This window comes from Rhineura floridana, chromosome 3 (assembly GCF_030035675.1).
Source record: "Rhineura floridana isolate rRhiFlo1 chromosome 3, rRhiFlo1.hap2, whole genome shotgun sequence".
Taxonomy (NCBI): domain Eukaryota; kingdom Metazoa; phylum Chordata; class Lepidosauria; order Squamata; family Rhineuridae; genus Rhineura; species Rhineura floridana.
Genome location: NC_084482.1, coordinates 91,024,002 through 91,036,048, shown reverse-complemented (window position 1 = coordinate 91,036,048; position 12,047 = coordinate 91,024,002).

The following is a 12,047-nucleotide window of genomic DNA, read 5'->3' as shown; positions in this document are numbered from 1 at the left end:
TAGAAAGCCCAGTAGGGATATTTTAACCAGGCATTGCCTGCAATTGCATATGCAAATTAGGCTGTTGTATTTAAATCAGGAGCCAAAGAACCGTGATGCAGGGGAAGAATGGTGTGGGCAGCCGGAGCTTCATTTTCTGTTTTGACACAATAGTTTCCCATTGCAGAAAAGGCAAATCACTACTTAGGCCAAAAAGCACCTTCCCTCTTTGACAGTGAAAACAGCTGTACCCCCCCTCCAAATAACAAAGGGAACTATCGCTTCACATGGGGGTTTTCCCTCCTCCATGTAAATCCTGACCGTGGATATCCAGCAAAACCAGGGTGCAAAATGTGTGTCTCTGTATGTGTGTGTTCGATAAAGAGAGGTTTTTCAGTTGTGTGTTTGTATCATACTTTTGGTGACCAAAATCTATATTATGCCAGTATCCAAATCCATCACTTTTTTAGCTTCAGTGAAAATAACAGGTTGGCAACTCCCAATTCAAAATAAAGATATCTTATTATTGTTAGCGTGGGGGTTAGGCAGGAGGGGGTTAATGGGTCTGGCTGGAATGATAGCAAATTTTCTGTAATAGCCCATGGCATACCTAGTAAGCACATCTTCTGTTAGGGAAACTACAGGAGTATGGCCCAAGAAGGCTACTAGATTATTGCGGAAGATGAGTCACCCTCACTACTGCCAGTACTATTACTACCACCAAGCTTGGTGTGAGTGGGAAAACAATAGGTAAGAGTATTTGGGGAGTCAGGCTGCAGTTTTTTTGGGGGGTGGGGGGAGAGAGCTGAGTTAATGGGTTTTTCAAACAAACAACATTTTGAAGATGTTGGTTGCCTCTCTCTGGAGATCTGAAGTGGGGCAGTGGACTTTGGCTGTCCACTGCTGTTTTAAAGCTGTGCCTCCACCAATACTCAACCTGTTTATTTGTAAATGAACTCAAATTTTAGAAAGTACCATAAGCCTGCCCTTCAGTGATTTGCTCCCAAAGGAAATCAAAGCTGTGTAAGTGCTAAGCCCCTGGAACTTCTCACCAGTCGTCAAAGTGGAGGTCCATGTGTGAGCATTATATGATGATACTGAGGAAGTCCTGATTTTAATTATTTCTTTTTTGCAAAATACTTTTATGGGTCAGTCACCCTAGAATGCTCCATAAGCTGGCCCTATAGGACACAACCATACCAGATTTCATTTATTCTTATGTCTTCATTGGCTCATCCAATCATTTGGGTTAATGTATTCGACTCTTCTAGCATGTTCCTTTTTCCCTCTCATGAAATGGTCCTGAAATGTTTGGGTTCAGCTCATGTCAGTCAGTACTTGTCTTTATTGTATCTTTAATTTAATTTGTTCTGCATCTAAAATAAACAACCATGAACTCAAACTGAATTTTGCTTTCAGCAACTACTTGAAGAGAACATTCACTTTCCACAAATATTAAGGACAGCTTAAGTACTGAAATGTTTATGGAAAATCTGAATGAAAAAGTCAGTTCTAAATTAGGTTTCCCCCACCCCACCCCCCAGTTCAAACAAATATATGTGGATGTTTTTCCATTGTCTCTACCCTGTTAATTCATTGAGAAATTACAGAGGGTAGGAAAAGCAGGGCTTAAAGACAGCAAATAACATTCCCTATTACTTTGCCCATCAGAAGTTGAACAAACACAGAAGATGGTTTAGAAGTATTAAAAATATTTAAATGTAACCTGAGCTCTGGAGTCAAATGAAAGAACTAAATATTAGTTGAAAGCTTATTTTCCCTTTTTAAAAACTGGATGCTTTGCAACATGAGTACAAAATGTCTGCATTTCCAAGAACACTTTTCTGCAAACTACCAACTGTAAAAATGTTGCCCTACAATGAAAGGTCAGCTGAATTATTGAAAGGCTGAATGAATTACGACAAGGCAGGAGAGCTTTTAACTGATGGCAAAACATACCTTTTATGCTTTAAATTAAATGTTAACTCTAGTTTCTCAGTAAGGTCAGTTAGAATCTGTTTTTAATCAGCTGAGCTGCCAAAGCTTTTTATATAACTAATCTAGTATTGTGTTTGTGTTGCTCATTCAGCTTTCATTGAGCTACATTGCTATCATTTTGGAATGCCAGTTGCGTTGTTCAAAAGATCGGGAGCATTTATTCCAGTGCATAGAGAGTAATCCGCATGGAAAGTTGGCTTCCACGTGTGGATTGCTCTCTAGACACACATGCACCAGGGTGGGAAACCTCAGGCCCGGGGGCCAAACGCAGCCCTCCAGGCTTTTCTGTCTGGCCCTCAGAACCCTCCCAGGCTAAACCTCCTCCTCAGCCACACCTCTTCTCCCCAGGCCACACCCACTCACTGCCCCTATTCTGCACCCTCCTTAAGTGTTTTTGCCTGGCTGGAATGTGTCCTTGAACTCTGATCATGCTTGCTTGGCTAGAGGATAGAGAGACATGTGTAAGCATCTGTAAAAGTAGCCAACTGTACAAAGGTAAAATTTACATTTGTTGCTTGACCCACATTTGCTTTTGGTCCCGCCCACCACTGGCAGGTGGCTCCTGGAAAGTTGTCCAGAAGGGATTGTGGCCCTCAATATGAAACCCCCCCCTTTACTATACATGCTTAGTCTCACTGAACTCAGTTGGACTGAGTTGTATAAGAATATACTTAAAAAGAATACATCCAGCACCTGGATCTGTCTGAATATTCCTTAACAGATTACCAGTGCCGTCAGCTCTTCCAGTGCTAATCATTTGTCAGCTTCTCTATCCCTGCACAAGTGGCTGGACCTATCTATAGGACACTGGGCCCAATGTCCTGTAGGACCCTGCAGAGTTGCGCTGTGGAACGGAGAGTATTGAGCGAGCTTGTGTGTGTGTGTTTGAATCTTTGCTGAGATTCTACCTTCCTTGCAAATTAGTCAGACAGAGACTTTAAGCTTTAAAATAAGAAATAACTACTTTATTCTGGAAGTAAGAACATAAGAACATAAGAAGAGCCTGCTGGATCAGGCCAGTGGCCCATCTAGTCCAGCATCCTGTTCTCACAGTGGCCAACCAGGTGCCTGGGGGAAGCCCACAAGCAGGACCCGAGTGCAAGAACACTCTCCCCTCCTGAGGCTTCCGGCAACTGGTTTTCAGAAGCATGCTGCCTCCGACTAGGGTGGCAGAGCACAGCCATCATGGCTAGTAGCCATTGATAGCCCTGTCCTCCATGAATTTGTCTAATCTTCTTTTAAAGCCATCCAAGCTGGTGGCCATTACTGCATCTTGTGAGAGCAAATTCCATAGTTTAACTATGCGCTGAGTAAAGAAGTACTTCCTTTTGTCTGTCCTGAATCTTCCAACGTTCAGCTTCTTTGAATGTCCACGAGTTCCAGTATTATGAGAGAGGGAGAAGAACTTTTCTCTATCCACTTTCTCAATGCCATGCATGATTTTATACACTTCTATCATGTCTCCTCTGACCCGCCTTTTCTCTAAACTAAAAAGCCCCAAATGCTGCAACCTTTCCTCATCAGGGAGTCGCTGCATCCCCTTGATCATTCTGGTTGCCCTCTTCTGAACCTTTTCCAACTCTATAATATCCTTTTTGAGATGAGGCGACCAGAACTGTACACAGTATTCCAAATGCGGCCGCACCATAGATTTATACAACGGCATTATGATATCGGCTGTTTTATTTTCAATACCTTTCCTAATTATCGCTTGCATGGAATTTGCCTTTTTCACAGCTGCCGCACACTGGGTTGACATTTTCATCGTGCTGTCCACTACAACCCCGAGGTCTCTCTCCTGGTCAGTCACCGCCAGTTCAGACCCCATGAGCGTATATGTGAAATTCAGATTTTTTGCTCCAATATGCATAATTTTACACTTGTTTATATTGAATTGCATTTGCCATTTTTCTGCCCATTCACTCAGTTTGGAGAGGTCTTTTTGGAGCTCTTCGCAATCCCTTTTTGTTTTAACAACCCTGAACAATTTAGTGTCGTCAGCAAACTTGGCCACTTCACTGCTCACTCCTAATTCTAGGTCATTAATGAACAAGTTGAAAAGTACAGGTCCCAATACCGATCCTTGAGGGACTCCACTTTCTACAGCCCTCCATTGGGAGAACTGTCCGTTTAGCCCTACTCTCTGCTTTCTGCTTCTCAACCAATTCCTTATCCACAAGAGGACCTCTCCTCTTATTCCATGACTGCTAAGCTTCCTCAGAAGTCTTTGGTGAGGTACCTTGTCAAAAGCTTTTTGAAAGTCTAAGTACACTATGTCCACTGGATCACCTCTATCTATATGCTTGTTGACACTCTCAAAGAATTCTAATAGGTTACTGAGACAGGACTTTCCCTTGCAGAAGCCATGCTGGCTCTGCTTCAGCAAGGCTTGTTCTTCTATGTGCTTAGTTAATCTAGCTTTAATAATACTTTCTACCAGTTTTCCAGGGACAGAAGTTAAGCTAACCGGCCTGTAATTTCCGGGATCCCCTCTGGATCCCTTTTTGAAGATTGGCGTTACATTTGCCACTTTCCAGTCCTCAGGCACGGAGGAGGACCCCAGGGACAAGTTACATATTTTAGTTAGCAGATCAGCAATTTCACATCTGAGTTCTTTGAGAACTCTCGGGTGGATGCCATCCGGGCCCGGTGATTTGTCAGTTTTTATATTGTCCATTAAGCCTAGAACTTCCTCTCTCGTTACCACTATTTGTCTCAGTTCCTCAGAATCCCTTCCTGCAAATGTTAGTTCAGGTTCAGGGATCTGCCCTATATCTTCCACTGTGAAGACAGATGCAAAGAATTCATTTAGCTTCTCTGCAATCTCCTTATCGTTCTTTAGTACACCTTTGACTCCCTTATCATCCAAGGGTCCAATCGCCTCCCTAGATGGTCTCCTGCTTTGAATGTATCTATAGAATTTTTTGTTGTTGGTTTTTATGTTCTTAGCAATGTGCTCCTCAAATTCTTTTTTAGCATCCCTTATTGTCTTCTTGCATTTCTTTTGCCAGAGTTTGTGTTCCTTTTTATTTTCTTCATTCGGACAAGACTTCCATTTTCTGAAGGAAGACTTTTTGCCTCTAAGAGCTTCCTTGACTTTGCTCGTTAACCATGCTGGCATCTTCTTGGCCCTGGCGGTACCTTTTCTGATCTGCATGTTTGATAGGAAAGAGTCCTATATCTAGCTAACTAGCTAAGTTGGAGCAGCAAGCGCTGAGCCCAGTGCTCGCCCTCATGCTGGAGGAGAGGGAGAGACAAAGGAAAAATGTCTGCTCCCCTCTCGAGAGAAAGAAGAAGACTGGGAAGGAGGGAAGGAACTGGGATCAACATCCTTTGCATATCAGTCTAGCAGGAAGGGAGAGACAGCAGGAGATCAAAGGGATAGGTATAGCCTAGCAACCAAGCGGTCTCCTCTCTAGCTACCCTTTTTAACCTCATGCAGCCTCAACCCACAAGTTGGAGTTGAACCTCATACATTCCAACACTATCTAAGTGACAACACTCGTTTTCATTTTGCTTGTTGCTTGCATGTGCAGAGAGTGTTCTGTACATCAGAACACATTCGTGCAGTTCACTACCACTCATAAGGATCTATGAAATGGGGCCACAAATTATCTATAAAACTTAATGAGCAACTTATTTATGCCTTGTCTTAGCATGCATTGTTATGCCTGTGCCACACACAAGGAATAGGAACAGAAATAGGTGAACCAACTTGTTCCATCATTTGGCTAACAAGGAAACAGGAATAAAGAGTCCTCTTGTTAATCTACAAAATGAATCACAGAATCAGCACAATCCAGGCAAAATCCTTGAGCTTTCAACTTGAAAAAGAGTCATGTGTGCTTAATTCTCCCATTGAAATAAATGAGACATTTACTGCATAATCTTGTACACATGTCTACTGAAGCTCAGTTGAGCTCATGGGACTTACTCCCAGGTATGTAGGATTGCAGCCAATATACAGGATAAGTCCCACTGGAGTAACTTCTGGATAAACATGCAAATAGCCAGGCTGAAATGCTGTACTCTTATGTACTCTTAGCTAAACGTAAGTCTCATTGAATATACTGTAGGGCCTACTTCTAAGTAGTATACAAGGGATCAATCTGTAAAACAGATGAAACCTAACCAATGCTAAGAACAGAAGAAGAGCCTGCTGGATCAGGCCAGTGGCCCATCAAGTCCAGCATCCTGTTCTCACAGTGGCCAACCAGATGCCCACGGAAAGCCCACAAGCAGGACCTGAGCACAAGCGCTCTCTCCCTTCCTGCGGTTTCCAACATGTGGTATTCAGAAGCATGCTGCCTCAAACTATGAGGTCAGAGCATAGCCATCATGGCTAGCAGCCGGCCCTAGGCTAAACCCTGATCAGTATTTTAAATGTAAACACCAAAACCCATTCACGCGTAAAGATCTCATGTTGCTTACAAAAGATTCTTGGACTTTGGCAAGCCTCCAGAGGATCTTCTTCTCTATGTACTTAAGTCTTTGGATGTGGTGATGATGATAGCTAATAAAAATAGCAGCAGCAGCAACAGGGTGGCCCACCTGGCTTTCCCTCTCTCTGTTTTCAAGAGGAGCTGTGCATATTTACAGGCAAGCCTGCATCTGCAGCTTGGCTATTCTCAGCCCAAATGGATTCCAGCCAGCCATGCCCAGCCCTTTCCCAGCTGGCATGCATGCCTGGGCCACTTGGCAGGCGACAACCACCACATGCATCTGACGGTGGCATTTTTAGAAACACCACAGTGATGAACTCACCCTCCCATTTGGAGGAAGCATCTTAATGTGGAAAGTATCTCTCTCTTTCTCTCTCTCTCCAGTAAGCATTCTCCCCACGTCACCTTATTTAAATGTTATTTATATTCTATGTGCACAAGTCATTCTGTTGTTTTTAGGCCAGTCTCATCTGAGGCAGGGACTGCTTTGGATACAATGCACCTTCCTCCTCACTCCCTTGTGCAATATGGTGGTGGTGCAAATGTACATATTTTGCCAGTACAAAAAAGGAGTGGATGACACAAGCAACAGCTTTAGTCATGGCCATTTATGGTAAGCAGTTGCCAGCCTTTGTTCTGTACAAGCAAATGTCTGTAGGCAAGCCCACATTATCCTCTCTGTGACAGTGGTATGGCCAGCAGAGTTCCACAACAGTGACTGTATATGCCTACCTGGGTACATTTAGCATAACAGTGAGAAAACAACAATTGCATTATTAGAACAGCAGAGAGCCAGTGTGGTGTAGTGGTTAAGGTGTTGGACTACGACCTGGGAGACCAGGGTTCGAATCCCCACATAGCCATGAAGCCGACTGGGGTGACCTTGAGCCAGTCACTGCCTCTCAGCCTCAGAGGAAGGCAATGGTAAACCCCCTCTGAACACCGCTTACCATGAAAACCCAATTCGTAGGGTCGCCATAAGTCGGAACTGACTTGAAGGCAGTCCATTTCCATTTCAAATTGTACAGAGAATTGTTTCATTTTTTGTTTTATTGAACTTTTTAGCACAATAAAACAACATTGAACTTTATTACAGAGTGTGACAGTCCATGATGCTTATGACAACACTTCTTAGCAGGCTTGCATTAGATTACATGACAGAATACAAAAAGATCAGTGCAAAAAGGATCAGTGATCTTACCTCTCCATCTTGTGAATTAATATAGAGGAGAAATGAGAACTATGTCTCCCTGAAGTTATCTTGTTTTTCCCCCCCTCGCTAGCTTACATTGTTAATTTTACATTGTTAATTTTTCATCCAAGACTAGCTGCCATACTCTAGAGCAGTGTTCTTCAACCTTGGGTCCCCAGATGTGGTCAGACTACAACTCCCATCAACCCCAGCCACGTTAGCCAATAGCTAAGGATGATGGGAGTTGTAGTCCAACATCTGGGGACCCAAGGTTGAAGAACAGTGCTCTAGAGGACCCACTTTGAATAAAATAAGTTTCCATCCTCTGTCAATTCTGCACTATTTCCATGCATGCTGCAACAAGCAGTTTGATTGTTTTTTAGTCTGTGAGAAATGGGCTCAATAGCAGATCAGAAATGAACTCTTGGTCATGGTACTAAGGGCCCCTCCTGACTAGTGTTTTTCCCGAGTGTATTTTGCCAAGTGGAGAGGAGAGCCTGGCTGGGAGTCCAGAGTCTGTGAGTTCAAATCCCTGCTTGTGTCTCCTGGGTGTCAAGGGACAGCTAAAGATCACCCCCACAGTGAGTGGCTCAGGGGTTACGTGGCCTGCCACCTGTGCAGCCGTGGGCAAGCTGCATACTCCCAAGGAGCCCAGTTGCCCCCCAGCTGGCAGTTGCGGACAAGGAAGGGGCTGGCTTGTGCAGCTGTGGCAAGCTGAGCAGGCCCAAGCCAGCTGGGGAGGACTAGCTTCAGAGGGAGGCAATGGTAAACCCCCTCTGAATACCGCTTATCCTGAACACCCTATTCATAGGGTTGCCATAAGTCCGGATCGACTTGAAGGCAGTCCATTTCCATTCATTTTGCCAATGTGTCATTGATGCAGTAATAGTGCATTAGTGGTAGATTTATACTGGACCACCCACACATCATTGCGCTTTATTGGTTGTTCTGTGATGCTTCCCCAGTGTGACTGCATTGTTGCTGTCTGAAGGGGCACTCTTGTACAACAAAAGTGGGACCAAAAAACCCCCCTCATGAAATATTTGTGGTGTGAAAACTTACAGGATTCCAGCAGGAAGATATGAGAAATGCTTGGAAACGATGCAGTTAGTCCACCCCAAAATCTCTGCAAGTGCAAACAGGATCAAAAGTGGGATCACCTATAATCACCCAATCCCTCATGATCATGAATGCACAATAAAGGGGATGTTTGAAGGGGGCCTTAAGGTTCTCTCTGGCAATTAAAAAAAGTTAGCATTCTGTGTCATAATCAAATGATTCTAATCAAATGAATATCCCTATTCTGCTTGCTATATCCTGTTTCTGTTAGAAATAGTGAAAGGCAAAGATGCTTCCAAAGCCCTAACCTCTGGAAATTACTCCCATTATTTATGTCGAAACTCTGGTTGAACTGTGGAATACAGAAATAACCAGGGTGGTTGACATGTTTGCTCCTGAGCGCCCTCTCCTGGGTAGAGCTCGTATGGCTCCATGGTATACCCCAGAGCTGAGAGCGATGAAACGATATAGGAGACGGCTTGAGTGCAGATGGAGACGAACTCCTAGTGGATGCAATTATACACTGGTAAGTGCCTATGGTAAGCTGTATTTAGGGGCAGTGAGGGCAGCAAAAAAACAATATTTTGCTGTCACTATCAAATCACTATTGGGGGCAGTGAAGGCAACAAAAAACAATATTTTGCTGCCACTATCAAATCACTATCATATCCAGCAGAGCTCTTCAGAATTGTCCGGGGGCTATTACACGCTGGCCCCAAGGACATGGTAGAACCATCTGAGGCCCAATATATTGAATTTGCTAGGTACTTCCAGGATAAAATCTTTAGCATCTGCCAGGACTTAGACTCCAGTGTTATAGCAGGTGAATCAAGTGGGGTATCCAGAGCACAGCCTTGTCGCGATTTCTTGGATGAGTTTTAGTTGGTACAGCTTGAGGACATTGACAAGGTGCTTGGACAGGTTCGTGCAACCACTTCTGTGCTGGATCCTTGCCCTTCTTGGCTAATAAAAGCTAGCAGGGATGGAACAGCCGGCTGGGCCAGGGAAGTGATTAATGTCTCTCTGCGAGAGGGGGTGGTCCCTGGCTGCCTGAAAGAGGCGGTAGTGAGACCACTCCTGAAGAGACTCTCCCTGGACCCAGAAAATCTTAATAACTATAGGCCAGTAGCAAATGTTCCATTCCTGGGCAAGGTCCTTGAATGAGTGGTGGCAGGCCAGCTCCAGACACTCTCGGATGAGACCAATTATCTGGGTCCATTTCAGTCGAGTTTCAGGCCTGGTTTTGGCACAGAAACACCCTTGGTTGCCCTGTATGATGACCTCTTTCGGGATAGAGACAGGGGGAGTGTGACTGTTGATTCTCCTTGATCTCTCAGCGGCTTTCGATACCATCTACCATGGTATCCTTCTGGGAAGACTGGCTGAGATGGGAGTGGAAGGGACTGCCTGGTGGTGGTTCCGCTCCTACTTGGCGGGTTGGCTCCAGAAGTTGGTGCTTGGGGAGCATTGCTCAGCACCCTAGACTCTCCAGTATGGGGTTCTGCAGAGGTCAGTTCTGTCCCTCATGCTGTTCAACATGAAACCGTTGGATGCGGTCATCCGGAGCTTTGGAGTGGGTTGCCATCAGTATGCTGATGACACACAGCTCTATTTCTCCTTTTCATCTTCTTCAGGTGAGGCTGTCAATGTGCTGAACCAGTGCCTGGCTGCAAGAATGGACTGGATGAAGGCTAATAAACTGAGGCTCAATCAATCAATCAAATTTTATTATGCAGTCATAAACCCAATATGCTATTGATTTTACAGGAGGTAAAAGAATGTAAGTTATAACATAGAGCTAACAGAGCTCATATTAATACAGCATTAAAATAAACATTACTGGCTAAGAGAGATCTTCTTACGTATGAAGGCTAATAAACTGAGGCTCAATCCAGACAAGACTGAGATGCTGCTAGTGGGTGGTTCTTCTGACTGGATGGTGGATGTCCAACCTGTCCTGGATGGGGTTGCACTCCCCCTGAAGGAGCACATTCATCTCTTAGAGGTTCTACTAGAACCACCTCTGTCACTTGAGGCTCAGGTAGCCTTGGTGGCAGGGAGTGCCTTCTACCAACTTCAGTTGGTGGCCCAGCTACGCCCCTATCTGGACAGGGATAACCTGGCTTCAGTTGTCCATGCTCTGGTAACCTCCAAGCTAGATTACTGCAATGTGCTCTACGTTGGGCTGCCTTTGAAGACCGTTTGGAAACTGCAGCTTGTGCAAAATGCAGCAGCCAGACTGGTAACAGGGACCAGACAGTTCAAACATATAAAACCGATTCTGGCCCGCTTGCAATGGCTGCCTATATGTTTCCGAGCTCGATTCAAGGTTTTAACCTATAAAGCCTTACACGGCTTAGGACCACAATACCTGATGGAACTTCTCTCCCGACATGAACTCACCCGTACACTACGCTCATCATCAGAGGCCCTCCTCCGGGTGCCTACTCGGAGGGAAGCTGGGAGTCTGGCAACAAGGGAGAGGGCCTTCTGAGTGGTGGCCCCCACATTATGGAATGATGTTTGTGACGAGGTGCGCCTGGCGCCAACACTGTTATTTTTTTGGCACCAGGTCAAGTCTTTCTTCTTCTCCCAGGCATTTTAGAATGTGTTTTTAAATTGCATTTTTAAAATGTGTTTTTAAATTTGTATATTTCTTTTTAATGTTTTTAATTGTTGTAAACCACCCAGAGAGCTTCGGCTATGGGGCGGTATACAAATGCAATAAATAAATAAATGTACATGTGCTGTGTTTGCATTCTCCTCTGAAACAGTTAGACTAGCATTTGGAGCTATGCCACAACCCACCTCCTCAAGTAGGCTGGTCTGATACTAAGAGAGGGGTGTACTCCAGGTCATCTCCAATGGGTTTGATAGGCAAATTGGGATTTGCGATTTGGGTTTCACACATTCACACCCAACATTCTAGTCCTTTGCAGCCTGCTGGCTTTTCAGGATGTCTTTACAGAAGTGTGATTTTAAAAGTAAGTAAATGAATGCTGATCAGATGCTCAATTCTGCACTTGTATGGCACTGTAGAATGCAGGCAGCCCTATAAGAACCTTTTGGCCTCAGTTTCCCTACCTATATAACAGGAGTAAAAAATGCCTACCTAATAAGACTGTTGTGAAGAAAAATAAGATGAAGATTTTAAAGCAGTCTGGTTTAGCAGATGAGTTGTTTTTTATTACAGGTGCAGTGCATTTTGCCACCTGCAAGAATTTTGCTTTAAGGTCACAAGATTGTTTCACTCCAGGCGCGCATATTCAGTTGCTACAAATGGTTGAGCTGTAAAGAGGAAAAACTCATCTACTTAAAGAAATTAATTCTGCAGCATTATCTTGTGGCATACACACCAAATCACATGCTGTGGCTCC